General features: G+C 44.4%; 1 protein-coding gene across 1 annotated transcript in view; it reads left to right on the top strand.

Moving 5' to 3' along the window:
- Positions 1 to 378: 378 nt before the first annotated feature.
- Positions 379 to 12652, top strand: part of PNOC (prepronociceptin) — a 149039-nt gene continuing 136765 nt past the window's right edge. Inside the window, exon 1 of the mRNA XM_075594880.1 lies at positions 379 to 491. The gene's annotated coding sequence lies outside the window, so the exon portion shown is untranslated. The remainder of the gene's footprint in view (positions 492 to 12652) is intronic.

The raw sequence follows: 12652 nt of genomic DNA, 5'->3' as shown, positions 1-12652 counted from the left end.
ATTTATCCCTCTTAGTACGTCACCTGTTTTTTTGGATGCTGGTGCATGGAGAATTTAAGCATTGACCTCATGGGATATAGGATGTGCTGAGGCTAATTAATTGCTTGATGTTGTGCTGAATGACATGGCAGATCCGCATGCACATTAGTTATTGCCATCGCCTTTTAGCCATTGACAAACTAAGGTATTGCGACACCCAACACAGAGAATCGGTGACCATGTTTAAGACTTCTGGAAAGTGACCTCAATGTGACGTAGCTGCTCCTTGATAGTATAGAAAGGAACAGGGGGAACAGTGTTGGTCTTTATCTGTTAGATAGTCTGTCAGTCAGGAATCTTGAGGGGGTGGATACATGATACAAGCAATATATGTGAGTGTGTATGTGTGTGTGTGTATGAGAGGTGGGGGAGTGTATGTGTATAAATATACCACAGTGTTCAGTGAAACAGTCACATATCAGAAGAAGTCCAGCTACTGAAAACACTTTCAGGTAGGCAATTGCTTTGTAATAATGATGCTGCCTAGCGTGGGCAAATACAGCTTTGCAGAGAACGGCTTTCTTAACACTGCATGTGCTTGAACCATCGCAGAGTAGTTTGCTGCAAATCCACTTGCTTTGATTTTTTTCAGACCGACAAGAGTAGAGAGCTCTTTGCTCTCTGTTGCCAGCCTAATTTCCCTGCTTGTAGAATGTTTGTGTTTCTCAGAAAGATGCTACTTATCATAACAGGTGAATGAGAAACAACAGTGGATTTGATGCTTTTAAAGTTTTTTTTTTTTTTCTTTTGTCTTTTTGAAAAGGATGGTAAATGCAATACGTTTTCATTATATATCTCCGGTGAATTTAAAATGATTTATTTAGATTTTTTTTGTAACATTGGAATATGCACTTTCAGGTTTATAGTGGGGAAACGGCGCATAAATCAAATTTCAATGTAGGAAATAAAAAAACTTTTGGAAAATAAAACAGCAATAGTGAGTTTATAAAAAAATAAAAAAAAAGAGCATGAACCAGTTCCCCTCTGAAAAAATGATAATATTTGCAGATTTCAATGTAAGGTTTTTACCAGTTAGAAAGCTGTAGTTTGTACAATATAAATATATTTATACATTTAAACATTTTTTTTTTGTAACAGGCGTTGTTCATCGTTTTTAAATTTCACATGGTCGGTTTTCTCTTTGGAAATTGAACAGAGTTGTATATGCATACTAACCAGGACTTGCCCAGCCTGTCCCATTCAGTTTAGATTCAACAGCATGGGCTGAAGGGAATTTTTAGCAAAAATTGTACTTAATTATATTTCAATGTCTGCCTTCTCAGACACTGCATACTTATCTCATTATAGATACATGTATAGTCGATCTGTCTTTTAGCTGCTGATATAACATACGTATATTTGACTCATATATATATATATATATATATATATATATATATATATATATATATATATATATATATATGCCACTTTTATTAAATTCTCCCTTAATGTTACAATGTTATCATAAGAATTCCCTATGGCAGGTATAGAGAGCCCAAATGGGACAATATAGGATGATTTAACCAATAATATGAACATTTGTAAGTTCAAATGTACTTTTTTTTTTGGGAGATACCAAAAGCGGAGAGTCAGCAAAATAGAAACAAATATTCCCAAATAAGCGCCTGCTGTTCTAAACACTGAGCATCCTTCTGCAATACCGTTATCTTGTATTCTTAGAGTGGGAATAAGGTTGTCAGGATGGAAAGGACACACCATACGGACTTAACAAGTGACGTCCCGTGCCTGTGTTTTTGAAACAAAGGGAATTAAGGCAAAACCATGAAGAGATTTTTTTTTTTTTTTTACTAGGAGAAACGAGGGAGGGACGGGGCAGCATTTCACATTCAGCGCCTCTTCTCAAATCCATAGATTCCACATCTGTGTTTAGGCAGATAACACCCCGACTCCTTTTCAGCTCATGAGAGCTCATTACAGTTCTTAGCAGATGAACAGACGTTCAGGTCAGCGTCCTAGGTGACATCCGTAAAACCCGTGTTGAAAGGAGCAGATAAAACGTAGAAGCATTAGTGGTTTAAAAAGCCGGAGCAAAGCACGTGGTTAGTAAAAACAATTCTGTTGTGATGCAAATGTGGCAATGCCGGGAGAGCAGGCTGAACATCTTTGTCTGCGCTTGTGTTGGCAAAGCAACGTTGCAATGAAACAATACCGAATGTGTAGGGGCAGAGCGGGGAAACTGTGGCTCGGGGTGGCCAACTCTAGTCCTCAAGGACCACCAACAGGTCAGGTTTTGAGGATATCCCTGCTTCAGCACAGGTGGCTCAATCAGTGGCTCAGCCATTATGACTGAGCCACCTGTGCTGAGAGAGTACAGAGTACGGGATACCTTCTGTATTTTCAAACTCAGAGTACCATTTTATTGATCAATTTACAGTACAGTCCCACTTTATGTTTAAAGAAAAGGCAATTTATTCTAAAAAAATACTCTCTCCATTCCTGCTTTTGTAGCAGAAATATTGCGATGGTCTAAAGCTCCACAGAGGTTTGCCCCAATGTTGAATAAATATAGATGATTCTCTTTTTAACCCCCGGTAGAGTCAGTGGTAAAAGTGTGATGGTTGTGGAGGGTAACGAGTAACACTACTATCACTTTTCAGTACTTTTTATACCTAAAGTATCATGACTTTTTGTTGTTGTTATTTTTTAAAGAAAAAGGGATTGACTTTACATATCCTCCCCCCTTCCTGTTTTTACTCCCTAAATATTGCAGCACCGTTGATAAATGATGATCTGTTTAAATCGGACACAGAGCCATTACTTGTTTTCCAAACCACTTCAGCCACTGAACATTTGGGAAACTAAATGAGCAGCTGAAGCATCCCCTGGTTGTATGTTGGGTGTCTGTGAGGGACAGCTTGTGACAAAGGTTTGCTGGATTCCGTTGAATTATATGCAATAGGTCTGTACAGCTGACTCAGTCTCAGCATATTTCCAGCAAATTATTATTGCTTTTTGGTCTTAATCATGTTTGAGTCTAATTAATATGTGGATGGTTAAACACACTCCGTAGAAGCGAAGGTGTTAAATAGTGTTGCAGATTCTTCTTCTAAGTCAGGGGTAGCTAACTCCAGTCTTCAAGGGCTATCAACAGGTCAGGTTTTTAGGATATCCCTGCTCAGATTTTGAGCCACCTGTGCTTGAGTAGGGATATCCTGAAAACCTGACCTGTTGATAGCCCTTGAGGACTGGAGATAGCTACCCCTGTTCTAAGTACTTATTCGCTTTTTAGTACAAAATCCAAAAATGCATTTTGTTGCACTCTTTAAACAAAATATTATTCTTATACTTCTATAATTAACATCTTTTTCATGCTTTGCACTCCTTCAAAAACATGATTAAAAGCCTCTCAATTAAGAGAATAATTTTATATCTGCTAAAGCGACCGATCAAGACTTTTTTCGGTCGAAATTCCCTATTGACTTCAGTGGCTTCATATTCATATTCAAAACTTCATATTCAAAAGAATATCATTTAAACATGGCCTGAAAGTCCGCTTCAGGGGTTACGGAATAAGTCACTAAAGGTTGTATCGTTTTCATTGTCTGCTTATAACAAAAAAAATTGGATTTTGGGGAAGGTTTCAGTGTTGAAAGTAAGAGAGAGAGGTTGAAGCACTAGCTTTGGAAGTGGGAAATTCAGGTTGATGCCCCAGTGTCAGCTCTGTATGACTGTCAACAGATCACTTTATTTCTGTGTGTCTTATGTACTGAAAATAAGAGACTGGTTGGGGGTAGGAGTTTATTCGGAGTATATTTCACTTAATGGCATTAATATACATTTCTATTTACAGTAATAATAATTGCTATTAATTGGACTTGCAAAACAGTAGTGCCTTAATCAGTGGTCAACACGTGATGGTACGAAGGGGTGCAGAGCACCATTTGTTACTACATACTATAAGTACAGTACCACTACTTTTAAATTCATAATCCTACGGTGCCATTTCTTTTTATAGATATTGATTTATTTTAGAGTATAAACATTGTATATTTCTTTACAAGTCTGTCAACATTATCCTGCAAGATTGTATTTTGTTGTGCTGTTTGCTGCTCAACTCCAGTCTTCAAGACCCCCCCCCCCAACAGGTCAGGTTTTAAGTGTATCCCAGCTTCAGCACAGGTGGCTCAATCAGTGGATCAGTCTTGGACTGCGCCACTGATTGAGCCACCTGTGCTGAAGCAGGGATATTCTGAAAACCTGACCTGTTGGTGGCCTTTGAGGACTGGAGTTGGCCAGCCCTGGTTATAAGCCTGGTGTAATTCTGTTGAAAATGAGGTCCATAGTAATTATATTGAGAACGTCCTAAAATCACACACAGTGCCACTATTTATTTAGGACCACTAGTCCTAAGTACAGATATAGCCTGTGACATTGTTCCCCCAGATGATACAACATAGGTCACAATACAGTAGAGGCAACTCTTATTCGAACAAAAACCAGTGGCTAATTCCCCAAAAGACCCAGGAAACACCCAGGTGCATTCTGAATACATGCCTTAAACTTTCCTTAAACTAGCCCCAGCATTTCTGCATTGATTAATGGCCTATCAGATTAACAGCGGGGGTCCCTGGCAGTCCCATTCAAACTGAATTGGACTGCCAGGGATCCCTGCTGTGTTAATCCTATGGGTCGTTAGTCAATGCAGAAATGCCTTAAACGTGCCTCAAACTAGCCCAGAACATACCCAGCACATACCCAGAATGTAACCCGGCTAGTTAACGGCAAACATTCGAATAAACGTTGCCTCTACTGTAGTGCAGAATATAATTGAGTTTCCATAGGATTCAATGGCAGTGCTGGTGCGGACTCCTGCACGAGGGACCTCAGATGCCCACTGCTTCCAAGACATTCATGTCAACTATAACGACACTGGACAGGACAGACGTATTTCTTTTACAATCAGCAGGTGTATCCTCATTCCATTCAGGCCATTTTCACGTTACAGTTAATCTTCTAAATGTTCTGTATCTGTCATCTTACATTTAAAAAAATAAGAAAACTATTGTGTTGGTAGAACATCTGTGAAGAATTGTATGCCGTCTCCAGAGAGTCCACCCGTTCTTTTTTCACGCTGGAGCCAATGCAGAAATACCTGTTATTTTTTAAAGTTCCTTCCTGGAGTGTATTCTTGTTGTAGGATGCGGTAACCTTCTAATAGGTCAACAAGAGAGTTCTTCCCAGAGGATATAGTATCATACAGAGCTCTCTAAATCTCACCGGTTTTGAAAAGTCTGTACACTATCATTTCATCTCTGTGGAACGCTGTTGTTGGTCTATTAAAATGTATCACAACCCTCAACAAATCTACACCTCTCCAGGGGACACACAGCTGCTCAAATGTTTCAATTCATTGTACTGTATAACGCATGGAATGGTTACTCTGTGCTGTTGAAGGAAGTAAAGGCACTTAAGTTATTGTGGTGTACTGATTAAATGTATGTTATTTGATTCGATTTGATTTGAATACACCTCCTTAACGAAGCATATGAGTAGCTCTGTGGCTGATGCTATACACCTCATACCTAAACCTTGGCCCCTTGCAGATGCACTTACTAGAACCCCCACCTACTGTCTCTGTACGTTCCTCCTACTTACCAATTAGATTGTAAGCTCTTCGGGACAGGGATTCCTTTTCTTACATGTTACTTTTAATGTCTGAAAGCGCTTATTCCCATTATGTGTTATTTGTATTATTTGTTATTTATGTGATTATCACATGTATTACTGCTGTGAAGAGCTATGTACATGAATGGTGCTATATAAATAAAGATATACATTTTGTGAAGAAAGAAATATACAGCACACCATTCAACTTCTCCTAATGTCTCTGTAAATCTCCCAACATACTTTTATGCCGGTTTTCACTAAGCGTCTGTAACACCCTTTCCCTACCCCTGAGGGAAATAGCGGATAATTGTGTTACGGTGCTAACCTGTTAGGCTTACAGAAGGCCTAAGCCTCGCTCCTGGGGTGGCTGGTGCAGCGCATCCACCCATGAGGATCCCAGCGTAGGCAGGATAGCCCCTCACGGGAATTGGTATACCCCAAATAATCACAACCCATCAGTCGCTGAAAGGTGCCTGGGGCTCCACATATGCCTTGGGGCATTTGGGTGAACTGATAGAAGCCCAGCGGGCAGATGAACGCTGTCTTTTGTTGGTCTTTGGGGCTCATGGGAACCTGGTAGTACCCAGACCATATATCCAACACACTGAACCACTGACTGCTGGGCAAGGTGCCCAGGATCCTATCGATTCAAAGTAGGGTATACTGATCCAGGATAGTCCGGCGGTTTAGGGTTCATAGTCCACACACAATCGTACTGATCCATTTTTCTTCCGTACCACCATGATGGGTGATGTATATGGACTGCGGGATTCTGCTATGATGCCAGCGCCTTTTATACCATGCAGAATGTCACTGACGTTGTCCACGTCCCTCGGGGCTATCCTCCGTAATTGTTCTTGGAAGGGGGTGGTATCACTCAATCTAATTGTGTGTTGGGCATTTATAGTACAGCCCACATCCATTTCCCGGGTTGAGAATACTTCTTTCCGCTTGATCAGCCTTGCCTGAAGGGGTTCTTCCATTCAGCTGGTAGGGGGGAGTCTCCAAAGTCAAACTGTAGCGTGGGGTTGCATATCCATTTCCCGGTACTGATACAGTATTCACATGGGCCAAGGGTTTCACATCCATCACAGGATATATTTTACCCAGATTCATTTTTATTTGATCCTGATTGTAGTCCAGCTGGACAGGGTGTAGGCAATGGACACGACAAACCGGGAGGGAAATGTAGACTTCCATTCCTTTACCTCTGGCACCACCTTCCAGCCTCTCTTCTCATCCTCTTCAGGTGCTGACTCCAGCGTGAAGTACCAGTCACTCCCTTCATCACTAGGGTAGTTGGCTTTGGCTAGCATATGCCGTACCTGACAGAATCTCGGTCACTCCCTTCTCTCGACTGAAGAATCGCCGGTGTCGTTCTTGGCCAGAAATCCGGTGGCATTTCTCCATGAAAGAAGGATGAATCATCATAGAGGACAAGGGCATTTCTCCCGCTTCTTTGAGGAACGCCCGGACTAGTGATCGCACTATGTTGGCATTGGTGCCAAATATAATGGGTGAATTTGGATGTTCCCTGGGCTCGGGACACACCAGCGCTTCCACCTCCATAGGGTGAGTCAGGTTAGTATTGAGTTGCAGTATGTCCATCCGCACCTTGATTACCCCATCTATCGGGTAATCCTGGCTGCTGAGCACCCATAGAGTCATGGTTTCGGATGATTCCAATGGCAGATGCTGCAGATGGTCGTCGTAGAAGGATCTGTAGACAATGGTTACCTGAGAACTGGTGTCCAATAGAACAGACACATAGATCCCATCAATCAGAACAAAGGAGATGGAGCCGATCTGACTTGAAGTCGGCTCGGGACTCTTTCCTGGGGCTAGTAGATATCGGGCTTTTCCCACTGTGGGGTGAGTAGCAAAAGTTAGAGCCGCTGCCTTGATGGTTACATTCTGAGGGCGGGCCCTCCACATGTGACCTTCTTCATCACACTCATAACAGTGGGGAGTGCGTTCGGGTCTCCCATGGAAGAAAGGGGCCAGGCTTCTGGCCACTCACGCCGGTGGCCGGGGAGTTGACCGCGAAGGTTCCGGAGTCGTTACCTCAGTGGGTTCCTTCTTTACCGGGGCCCTCCGGGTGGAGCTCCCTGTATCCTCTGTGTGTTTGGCATCCCAGTTCTTCTTAGGTATGTGGAACCACAAGGAGACTTCCTGATCTTGCACTTGGTTCATTATTTCATCGAACCTAGGGGGGTTCTCTGTGGCGAGAGTACATATGAGCATAATGGCAATGGGATGTGCAGGCAAGGATCACCACAGCAACTGTTTAAGGCGGTAGCTAATCGCTGATAGTTCATTAACCTACTTTGATACTAGCGTCCATAGGTTTAGCTTTCAGCGTCAGATGAACGTGGACATATCTTTCTCGTCATTTTGTTGAAGGTCATGGAATTTGGCTAATAACTTAACATCATTGTCCTTAGAGCTGTAGGCTGTACTTAAGGCCGTAATCAGGTCGCGGGCGTCAGCCTCCGCATACTGTTCACGGTACAACATGACTATGTTAGCCGCAGGGGGTCGCAAACATTCTACAATCCTCTGCCGCTTCATATCCTCAGAGCAGGACCATTCCCCTATTACTTGGAGTGTATGATCTTTCCACTCCCCGAACTCTTCCTCGCCCAACGGGTGTAAGGAATCGGGGGCCACGTCCCTTGCGGCGTGACCCCTCCTTACCCACTACCAGTACTGCAGCGGCTGCTGCCCCTGCCCCCCGTCGCTACCCATGCCGCCGCCCAGTGCATACCTTGAACTCTGCCGTCGCCATCTTGGATTCTGGCACTGGTGTTACAGACCCTCAGCTGGGCTCTACTATTTCCTGGTCTCTCAGCCACTCACGAGCAGCTCCTCGACACGCCTCCGCCATGCCCCTCGTCCGGATTGGTCACTGTCGCTTTAAATATCCGGCTGTGACTTCACTTCCTTGCTCTGCATAGCTCCTTGCTTCCTGTGTAGCCTGGATACTGTGTCGTGCTCCTGTTTGTCTTTTCTCCTACAGATTTGAACCGGCTTGTCTGACATACCCCTCTGGCTCCCGACTTCAGCTTACCCATCACGATTCTTACCTCTCAGACCCTTGGACACGGAAACGGATTTAACTACGGAACTCTCTATACTCCTGAACTCGGCAAGTACAACGACTATTCTAAATCTTAACCCAGGCCTGGCCACGCTACAACCACATCCCGGACCCGCTCCCTCTGCTGTCGGTGTGTATATTCAACATCCCACCTCAGTACAGGGGACTGGCCTGGTCTATGGGCTGCACAGCGTGACATTATGCAGAGCCCAACAGAAACAGACCTGACTGAGGTGGGCCAACTTATCAGGGGACTTGCGCAATGCATTGATACTTTGGGAAATCAGATCACAAGCCTGGTAATGCAGCTTTCCCAGCTTTCACTACAGCCTATTCCGGCCCCAGCCGCGCAGGGTGGCGACCGGCCATCAGAACTCCGGATTCCTACGCCTAAAGCATATGCGGGTGACCCTCTAGCCTGTCGTGGGTTTTTGAATCAATGTGAAATACAGTTTGAGATTTCTCCCAGCCTGTTCCCCACCGGACGCACCAAGGTAGCCTATGTTTACTCTCTTTTAACAGGGGACGCCTTGGCATGGGCCTCTCCCATCTGGGAGTTGCGTGCGGAAACCACCCAGGATTACCAGCTCTTTCGCCAAGAATTCCAGCAGGTATTTGATATTCCCGCCCGCAGAGATACTGCTGCTGCTTCTCTTGTTCAATTGTCTCAAGGTCGTAGGTCCGTAGCCAAATATGCATTGGAATTCCGGACTGTCGCGGCGGAGACGCATTGGAACCATGAAGCCCTTATTGCTGTGTTTTGGCAAGGTTTGTCCGACTCTATAAAGGATGAACTTGCAGTTCAGCCCAGGCCCCAGGGATTGGAGGAATTGATCGCAATATGCATACGAGTGGATCAGCGCCTTCAACAGCGCCGTCATGAACGCCAGCGTCCCAGAATTTTCTCTTCTGACCCTATTCTTCCCAGATCCTTCCCAGCTATTCATCCTGTTCTAGACACTGTGGAACCCATGCAGATTGCCAGTCAAGAGTTCCGTAATACCGACAGGACTGCCGATAGAACCCATGACCGGACTGCCGAAAGGGCTCGTCGCCGGAATGAGGGCCTTTGCTACTACTGTGGATCTCCTGAACATACGGTACGTTTTTGTCCTTTAAGGCCCAAAGAACAAACACGACCAATGGGGCAAGAGGGACTCATTTTGGGGTCAATATCTTCTCACCCTATCTCTGAAGAGGAACTCCCTAAGAGAATTATGCTTCCAGTCTCGCTTAAAGGTCCGAATTTTCGCGTAACCACAGCCGCTTTTCTTGATTCAGGATCCGGTGGTAACTTTGTGGATCAAGATTTTGCTACTCTTAACAAGATTCCGCTCATCGCTAAGAAATCGCCGATTGGCCTCGAGGCTATTGATGGTCGTCCTTTGCAACCTGCCTTCATCACGTTAGAGACTCTTCCTCTCACCCTTTCTGCCGGTACTCATACCGAAATCATATCCTTTGACGTGATGCACTCTCCTGCCGTTCCAGTTATCCTAGGATTACCCTGGCTACAGCAGCACAACCCACGCATTGATTGGAGGGATGGCAAGACAATTCAGTGGGAGCCAGAGTCAGATGCCTCACCATTGCCGGTCATTTCTCCTACCACAGTCCTCGCGGGAGTGGAAACGCCCCCGGCGAATGTTTCCGCTCTTCCTGAAGCATATGCGGATTTCATCGACGTGTTTAGCAAGACGCAATCGGAGGTTCTACCTCCTCACAGACCTTATGATTGCCCCATTAATCTGGTTCCAGGCGCTGTTCTTCCGAAATGTAAGTCCTACCCCTTGTCTCTCCCTGAAACTGAAGCCATGGCAGCATACATCAAAGAAAACCTTGAAAAAGGATTCATTCGTAATTCTTCGTCCCCCGCTGGTGCCGGTTTCTTTTTTGTCAAAAAGAAAGATGGATCCCTGAGACCATGCATTGATTACCGAGGGCTCAATCTCATCACAGTCAAGAATCGATACCCCCTTCCGCTGATCTCCGAACTTTTTGATAGGCTTCAAGGGGCAAAAAAAATTTCCAAGCTAGACCTCCGAGGAGCTTACAATCTTGTTCGCATCCGAGAAGGCGATGAATGGAAGACTGCCTTCAATACCAGAAGCGGCCACTACGAATATCTTGTAATGCCCTTCGGTTTATGTAATGCTCCTGCTGTTTTTCAGGATTTCATGAATAATGTATTCCGTGATGTTCTCAACTCTTTCGTAATTGTCTATCTGGACGATATCCTAATTTTTTCTAAAAATCTTCAAGATCATGTCCAGCATACCAGGCTCGTTCTCGCTCGCCTTCGTGTCAATAATCTCTACGCTAAGCTCGAGAAATGTCTTTTTCATCAAACCTCTACTGCCTTCTTAGGCTATATAATTTCTGATAAAGGATTTTCAATGGACCCTGAAAAACTTAAGGCTGTTTTGGATTGGCCTCAGCCCAACTCTCTCAAAGCCATCCAGCGTTTTTTGGGCTTCTCCAATTACTATAGGAAATTCATCCGAAATTTTTCCACCACTGTGGCTCCTATTACGGCCCTTACCAAGAAGGGAGCTGACCCGTCTGTATGGCCTCCGCAGGCCGTCTCGTCCTTCGAAACCCTGAAACAAGCTTTCGTCTCGGCACCCATCCTGCGACATCCCGATGTTAGTCTTCCTTTTACTTTAGAAGTTGATGCATCTGATTGTGGTGCAGGCGCCATCCTGTCCCAGAGATTCTTCCCTCAAGATAAGCTTCATCCATGCGGTTTTTTTTCAAAGAAGTTTTCGCCCGCTGAAAAGAACTATGATGTTGGCAATAGAGAGCTCTTGGCTATCAAGATGGCCTTACAGGAATGGAGACATCTCCTGGAAGGTTCCCGCGAACCTATCTCTATATTGACCGACCATAAAAATCTTCTGTATATCGAAAATGCACGTTGTCTGGGGTCTCGTCAAGCTCGCTGGGCACTATTCTTCTCAAGATTTAATTATACTCTGTCTTATATTCCTGGTTCTAAGAACACAAAAGCTGATGCCTTGTCCCGACAATTTTCTCCGGAGGAAAGATCCGAAGAGACCCCTGAAACTATTGTACCCTCTAAGTTTATAATTTCCGCCAACTCATTTGACATTCTCGAAAAGATCGTTGAAGCTCAAACACAAATTCCGAGTGGTCTAGAGGTACCGGAAGGAACTCTTTATGCCGCACCCAGGTTTCATCAAAAGATATTAGAATGGGGTCACTCTGTCCGTTCAGCCGGCCATCCCGGCTTCAAAAGAACTTTGGATCTTATCAAACGTACTTTTTGGTGGCCTAATATGGCAAAGATGGTTCATGAATTTACTAGTGCTTGTCCAGTATGCGCACAAAACAAGACTCTTCATCAAAGACCCTCAAGCTTGCTCATGCCCTTGCCAGTACCTGAACGTCCATGGTCACATATTTCAATGGATTTCATTGTGGATCTACCCCCTTCCAGAGGGATGAATACCATTTTGGTCATCGTTGACCGTTTTTCAAAACAGGCCCACTTTGTTCCACTCAAAGGACTTCCCTCCTCGCCCACCCTAGCTGATATCTTCACCAAGGAGGTGTTTCGCATCCATGGGATACCTACTTCCATAGTCTCGGACCGAGGCACGCAATTTATATCAAAATTTTGGCGGGCTTTCTCCAAGAGGCTTGGCATGGCGCTATCCTTCTCGTCAGGCTATCACCCCCAGACTAATGGGCAAACAGAAAGACTAAATCAAACACTGGAACAATACCTGCGGTGTTTTATTTCCGATTCCCAGGATAATTGGGTTGACCTGCTACCTTGGGCAGAATTTGCAACCAATTCACTTCGTAATGAATCCACGCATGAAACCCCGTTCTTCGTGAATTATGGTTTCCACCCAA

The sequence above is a fragment of the Ascaphus truei genome, chromosome 4 (genome assembly GCF_040206685.1).
Source record: "Ascaphus truei isolate aAscTru1 chromosome 4, aAscTru1.hap1, whole genome shotgun sequence".
Lineage (NCBI taxonomy): Eukaryota > Metazoa > Chordata > Amphibia > Anura > Ascaphidae > Ascaphus > Ascaphus truei.
This window is presented reverse-complemented; position numbering and strand designations above follow the sequence as displayed.